Source organism: Centruroides sculpturatus, unplaced genomic scaffold, assembly GCF_000671375.1.
Source record: "Centruroides sculpturatus isolate CEXI.00-Female unplaced genomic scaffold, Cexi_2.0 scaffold1954, whole genome shotgun sequence".
Classification (NCBI taxonomy): Eukaryota; Metazoa; Arthropoda; class Arachnida; order Scorpiones; family Buthidae; genus Centruroides; species Centruroides sculpturatus.
In genome coordinates this window covers 23,888-32,047 of record NW_019386043.1, presented here as the reverse complement: position 1 = coordinate 32,047, position 8,160 = coordinate 23,888, and positions in this window count along the sequence as shown.

Sequence of the window (8,160 nt, the reverse complement as noted above, 5' to 3'; positions counted from 1 at the left end):
TTTGGTGAATTTTTAAAGTAATAAAACATGTCTGACCTTGTTTGACCTATATTGCCCTTTGTCGTGTTAAACAATGAACGTAAACAAGGGGGGCGGGGCAAGCTAGTCCTCTAAAGGTTAAAGAGTGGTCTAAGCTTATGCTTTTGGTCTTGTTGGGCAAATATTTCTGAGTTCATACCATATATCACTTCCAATAATTCCTTGTCCTTAATATTCCGAGGAACATCATATATTATTATGCGTGGGTTTCGTTTATTTAGCGGTTGGGTCCTCAGCCCATTCGCTTTGAGTCTTTGATCTTGGGTATGTCTTTGCATATTTCCATCTGTCTCAACTTCCACCATAAGTCCATTATCACGAAGTTTTTGTATTTGACGGAAACGTATGCCATCCTTTCTTGGGTTGATGGTCTGCATAAATTTTGTTTTAATGCTCTCACTATCTACTCCCTCTTCTGTAGTTTCAGGGCGAACGAAGAGAAGTTTCTGTGGCCTTTTCTTGGGAGCAATTGTTCTACCATTTGTTGATGGTATGGCTATCTTGGCCATTTCTGCGTAACTTTGCGATGGTTGCGTTTGCTGTCTTTGGTTCAACTGCTCAGTTTGTTGCTCAAGCTTTCCTTTGCAAGTAAGTTGTATAAGCTCCATAGGTAACCAAACATTGCCACTAATAACTATCGCTGGCCATGGGTTTATTTCTAAATCTTGAACAACAACTGTCCGAACACCAAATCCTCTTATTCAACCCTTGAACACACAGGGTTCTTGTATCAATAAAACATTGGGACAACAATGATCCAGATAAGAAGCTATCTCAACTGGTACTATCTTACTCCTCTGCATATTCAATTGACCTATTTTCAACATTAATCTCTTACTAACCATAATCTATATTACATTTATAACGATTAACAGCTACTTGATAAGCATAACAGCTCTTATCTTTAGAAAAATGATCGGCTTTTTTCCCAATACCCCGACGTGGAATACATAGTCTCACTGGTTTTTCTAATCTACAATCCTTAGATCGATGACCTAATTCACCACATTTATAACAAGTAATATCAACTTGCTTACACGACTTCGCAACGTGCCCAAACATCTGACATTTTATAGCACTTAGAAATCTCTAAGTAATCAACTATTCTACAACTACGATATTCAATATATAACCTATTTAAACACATTAATTTATTCCTTAACTCGGGAGACACCTCTATTACCCAATTAACCAGTAGATCTCGAACCTTACCAGTTATATATAATAACTTAAAGCAGTCCTTAAATTCTTCAAAACTAATACTCAGATTACCATACAATAAATCACTATTCATTGGAAATAATTGTTTAGCTAAATCTTCACTATCTAAATCCCTAGGTACATCATACAATAACATCCGTGGTCTCCGTTTCACTGGGGTACTCACCTCTAAACCTGCTTTTCTAACCATTTCATGATTCATTAATCTATCTTTATCTAAACTGGATGCAAGCGTCACCGCCACACCTCCACTACGTAATTTCCTCAAACCTTGAAATTTAATCATATCCTTAACGGGGTTTATACAAACTAAAAATTTCCGCTTAACCTCATCACTATCTTCATTACTTACCCCCTTCACCAAGACAACTGTATTCAGCTCTTCACCATCTATTTTTTCCACTTTTTTCTTTACCTTATCCACAAACAATACAGGCGTAGACATCACTGGAACATTAAATTTCTCTACTCTATCCAACTCAACTAATCTTTTCGATAATTTCTCATTTTGTAAAACAATCATCTTTACTACACCTATCGCCTGACCAAACATATCAATAAGACTAGCAGCCTCTTGGCGACTTAACCTACAAGTTTTATGAAGGCAAATATTCCTAAATTTCAAAGCTAACTGCTCTATTTCTTGTATATGCCCAGAATCATTGTACACTGCATCCTGTTGAATCGATCTCTCACTAACTAAACGGGAGCCAGGAAACTCCCCCCTATCCCCCTGCGCTTGTAATCGTTTACTTATATTTGAACTTTCCATATTTTAAATACTAAAGGATCCCCTAATACCCCCAAACCCAAGTGAGGAAACCTGACCCTTCAGCCACGACATAGGCCCAACCATGGCAAGGCACCTAAGAGAGGGCCAGAGGCAGCCCCCGTGGCCTCGGCATAGGCCCCCACCCCCTGCCAGAGGGTCCTGACCAGGGCGCCACCCTGCACTCTGACAGGGGGCAAGATTATGCAATGCCTGAACGGGGCAGCCAGTAGGACCCGGCTAGGTCCCCCAGGCCCCTCACTATGCACTGCCCCAGGTGCGCACCCCCGGTTTATATGCTGTACCCTCGGGGACTGCCTTCAGTCCTCTCGCTTCAAGGCCATGATCAAGCACATGCCGCAGCATCTGGGTAAGGCCCCCCACCTGGGCCCCCCGCCATACCATTAGCTTCCCCAGGACACACGCCACCACAGCACAGCTGAAACAAGCAAAGTGCGCCTGGGTACTGAGCCCCTCCGCCACGACAAGGCTGGTACATACGAGTTGGGGTGGCGCAAACAAGCACCAAACCTTCATTTGGAGAGGTGTAGATAGGGACAAGTTCAAGTTATTTTATTTTGAAATATACAAACGTACATACCGGTGCCGTGTTGACACAACCGGTTACACTCATGAAAATACATTGAAAAAAAGTATAAAGGAATAAACAAGATAAAATAAATACAACATGTTTCACTTGAGGCAAGAAAAGTGCTACTTGCACTTAACATTCACATATATATAGGAATTTACAACCTGCGTATATACAGAAGAGTACAAACAATTTTAACATAAAAAATAAAAAATATTTAAATACTAATAACAACTGAAGAGGCAAGGGCTGCAAACCATGCAGCCCTTGCCTCTTAAGCAGACGGGACAACACTTGTCCTTTGTAAAGTGGTTGCGCTTCTCAAAGTAGGGACATTTGTCCTCCTAAAATACATGTTCGTCAATTGCAAGAAAGCATTATACGAGTCCTTGTATTTGAATATACTGTTGAAATTCTGCAGAGACCAATTAATGCCATGTGCCTCCATGATAATCCTAAGGTTAAGTCGCTCCATCTCAAGCATAGGACATTCCATAATATAATGCAGGTTATTATCCTGTTTATTACATATATGGCAATATGAGTTTTGCTGCTGTTTAAACCTAGCGAGGTACGAATAAAACGCTCTGTGATTCGATAATAATTGTGTCAGTTTGTGGTTGGGTGTGTACCACTTATTGGCTAACAAGTCCTTAATATTCGTGATCATTTTGGCAGTGATAGAAGAGTTATTGCTCCATTCCTGTTGCCAGGAATCCAGTGCATCTTGCCATAGAAGATTTTTTATTGCCTTTTTACTAATCTTGTTGTAGGTAAGTGGCAAATCCTGATTTGCAGAGGCCTCTTTAGCAATACTATCCGCCCTTTCATTTCCAAGGGTTCCGATGTGCGCCCTTGTCCAGTTGATGTGGTAATTACAGGTTGAATTGTTGATTTCATTTTGTATATCAACTACAATGGAGTTTAAGGAATTGGTTTTTAAGAGGGCCACTGCAGAGGCGCTGTCAGTGATTATACTAATATTTTCATAAGTGCAGTGCTGGTTTGCCCAATCCATTGCTTTCTTAATGGCCAACAGCTCTGCTTGGAAAGCTGTACAGTACTCACCCAGTCTGTATTGGTCCTTGTCTATCTCATGATTGTTTTTATAAACCACATAGCCACTGCCAACTTTGTCTTCGGTCTTCGACCCATCAGTAAATATTTGTATACTGCTCTGAGTGGGGTTTTCAAAAATAATCCTGTTCTGCGTTGCAGGATGCCGTGAGTTGTTGTAGCAGATGTTCTGTTCTATTTCATCATGATTTATCGTTAAATTACCTACATTGATGTTTTTACCCCATTTTAATTGTCTCATTTTATAAGTCATTGTAATAACTTTCTCAATCGGGGCCTTTCTAGCTAGAATTTGGTTGGCGGCATTTGGGATAGTGCTGTAGGCTTTAGTAATTTGAATTAGCGCCCTTCTTTGGGCAGCAATATATTTCCTTCTGATATGTACTTTTTCCACATCTTGCCCCCAACTACCACATGCATATGTGCATATGGGTAGGAAAATCTGATTATATATAATTTCTTGGGCCTCTGTTGCAAGACCCCAACACCTGCAAGCTATGCCCGTGAAGGCATTAAAAATCCTTCCAATCTTGTCGGTAATATTTTTAGTATCGGCATTCCATAGAAGCCGATGGTCCAGGGTCACTCCTAAATATTTTATGGTTTTCTCAATGTGGACAGTTTGATTATGCATTTTGATAGTTGGGACCCTAAGATACAAATTCTGCTGTCTTGGCTTATTAAAAATAATACATTTTGTTTTGGTTGCATTGAATTTAAGTTTTTTCTCCTTACCCCAATTCATTATGTTTTCTAGTGTTTTATTTCCTTTCATCTCTAATTCTGCTCTCGATTTACCTCCTATTAGTATCATGACGTCATCTGCGTATGCCACAGACTCCTGTTGTCCAAAATCCTCCCTGAGAAAATCGTCGAAGAGAACTATCCACAATAGTGGCCCGCAGACCGACCCTTGGGGGCAGCCGCGAACCACCTCCCTGCGAATTTTATGTCCGCCGCATATAAGTTCTGCCTCTCTATTTTTCAGGTAATCCTTTAAAATACCATAAATGTTGGCAGGACAGTTTTTGTTTCTGAGACTCAACAGGACTGCAGGCCACCAGGCGCTATCAAAAGCTTTCTCTATATCAACGCTGATGGCCAACACATACTTATATTCATTTAAAAGATCTTTGGTCTTTTGTATCACTGTCTCGATTGCGTCCTCCGCCGAATGCTGCGGTCTAAACCCAAATTGATGTTTATGGAGGTATTGATTCTTTTCCAAGTGCCAAAGCAATCTGTTTACAAGGAGCCTTTCCAAGATTTTTCCAAGAACCGGGAGCAAGGAGATCGGCCTACAGTCCCCAGTGCTACCTGGCTTAGGCACCGGCACGACCCTTGCCTGTTTCCAAGAGCGGGGAAAAATTCTGTGTTGTAGGCAGGCATTAAACATTTCTGTCAGTTGAGTGGGTATGATGTTCCAAAGGCATTTCGCTAATTCTGGAGACACATCATCATGACCCGAGGCCTTTTTATTCTTAAGATTAAAGAAAGCACAATTAATTTCGTGTTCTTGAAAGTATGGGGTATTAAGGGTATTGATCTCTCAATTGATCTGGGTACGCACCCACTGATGATATTCGTTGTCTTCTTGAGTATCATCATTTATACAGAACTTATCCATCTTCTGGTTAGCAGCCTGAAAAAAGTCCTGCCCTATTGATGATGAATGAAGAATTTGCCGCTTTTTAAGTTTGTTGGTGCAAAATCGTGTTAGAAATCCCCAAGGATTCTTAGCAGTTTCGTCACAAAAACGTGTCCAAGATTCCTTTTTTTCCTTTTTAATCTTCGTTTTGTAAATCCGAAGATGTTCCAAGAACTGTTGTTTCGCTGTGGATCTCTCAGGCTCTCTATGACATCTCTGGTAATTCTTTCTTAATCTTCTAACTGTTCTCCGCTGATCCTTGAGAACATCTGTCCACCAGGGGACAGGTTTTTATTTATTTTTATATTTGGGGATGTAGTAATTGCAGGCGTCAATAATACATTTTATATTCTTTTTAATGTTCTCATGTGTTTCTTGCGGGTCAGTTTGCATGCAATTGACAAGATTATTGTGTAGAAATGTTTCCAGATCTTCCCAATTGGCAAGCCTTAAGTTAAATTTTAATCTTGGTTGCCTATAGTTGTCATTAGTGGTAACACTGATATTAAAAGAGATCATAGCATGATCGTGCAACGAGTCCTCCAACACCCTCCATTCAGAGATCTTATGAGCACAGCCAAGAGAGCATGCTGTGATATCTATCCAGCTGTGCCCCTGGCTGGAAATAAACGTGGGGGGAGATGAAGGGTCATTGATTACCAGTAAATTGTTCTGCGCTAGAAATTTTTTCCATTTGCCTCCACGTTGGTCAAGCTTCTCACCTCCCCATGTCGGGGAGTGAGCGTTGGAGTCTCCCGCTAGTATAAAGTAGGCGCCGGGGAAATTGTTTATGCAATTTTGAATATCAATGAACAAGTCATCACATGGGTGGTCCTTCGGGCAATAAAAGTTTATGATGATATACCTGCTATCATCAAGAATAAGTTCCGAGCAACATATTAGCTGAGTACCAATGTTCTGGTGATGCAAAAGGGAAAGGTCATTATTGGGCACTATGGAAGTAGCCCACGGATATTCCGTCGTACCAGTAAGTACCGTTGCTGTGTAAGGAATGCAAGCCGGACGGTTATTGATCGAGTATGGCTCCTGGCAGATTATAAAATCAAAGTTGTTTATTTTCGATGCTAAAATTGAAGTAGCAGAAATATTTCTGCCAGTATTAAATTGTAGAAAACGTATTTTAGTGTAATTAATTGGTTCCATATTCTGTTCTATCTATTATTTTGGTTTTAATACGAATGTAAGCCTGGCAGGAGTTGTCTCTTGTGTTATGGTTGATGTCCGTCATTTTGTCGAATTTGCAATTACAGCAAGTAGCAGGGAGATCTTTGTGTTCGCAGTCCTTGTATAGATGTCGGCCTGCACAGTGACTGCAGGTCGGGGTGTCATAACTACATGATTTAGTAGAATGGCCGAATCTGCAACAATTGTAACATTGTAGTACCGGACAGAAGTCCGATACCTTACATCGTGACCACTCGATTGAAATTTTTTCAAGCATTAGAAGTTTCTTCCGCAATTCAGGAGTAACTTGGATTACCCAACTAATGTACTTACTGTTTCTCTTGCCAATATTAAATTTAATCTTGAATGATTCATGAAATTTTTCTTCATTGTATTTGTCACTAATACATGTGTTCTGGTTGTAAATTATACTGGGAAGTTCTTCCCTTGTTATGTGTGCTGCTACAGAGTATATTGCAACATGAGGAAGTCTCTTTTTTGGAATTTTAATCTCAATCTGTGGGATTTCTCGCACAATATGTTCTTGCAGGCTAGTAGCATCTTCTTGATTCTTCGTTTCGATCGCAAGTCCTCCCCCTCCAATATTGCGTAAGTTATTTAGTCCAATTCTCAAATTAGATGGTTTAATTTTCTCGTGCACTAATTTCCGTAGCTTGTTACAGCTCTTTTCTCCTTCTTTATTATACAGGAGAAGGACCCCTTTACTCATCTTTACAGTTTTATTTGCCCTTACTGTATCAGCTTTATTACCATTCTGCAGAGCATCACTGTAAGTTTTCTGTACGTTTTCAATTGGAGAAAGGGTATGTAACTGTTCTATCTTTTTATTGATTGAACGTTGGTTCTCTAGAACTTCAGCAATTTGTCCCTCATCATAGAGCTTGTCCAGTTTCTCATTTATCCCCTCAAGTTGTGTTGATGGGATCTCCAGATCTAGTCTGTCAAGGTAATTATCTACATTATTACTCAATTGTTCATTTTTATTTATTATGTTATCCAATTTTAGGTCCATTCCCTGAAGCTTTTCTTCCAGTTTATGCGTTAAGGCATTAACGTTATTAATGGAAAGTATCTCTCCTTGTATCTTATTAACAACAGGGTTGAGTTCTTCCCTCAGAATTGCTTCCAATTTCATACAGATTCCCTCTAATCTGTTGTCTATTGCGGTAACAGCCCCTCAGCGGGTGCAAGACCGGCACCGGCGGAGTAGCTCCGGCTTCTAATATTTTATTACTTTGGGACGATAACCCTGTCTTGTCCCTTGTTCCTTTAGTTGGAGTTGAAGGAATCTCCTGTGATAACTCATTCAGATTGTCATTTTGCTTTAGTCCTTCTACATCCTTAATAGCCTTGACGGCTAGCTCAATAATTTTTTCCATCTGTTCTCCTACGAATTGCGCGTTTTGCGCTGAACTCATGCATTTACTTGACCGTTCTGCACAGTGTCCTTTCGTTTCATCCATAATTCTATATGCCCTATCCAAAAATGAATCTGGTATTTTCTCCATAGTGAATCAGTACCAATATACCAAAATATCAATCCTACAGGAAACCCAATCACAATCACCGCTGTGAAAATCCAAAATGTATATGAGAATACTGAAAACC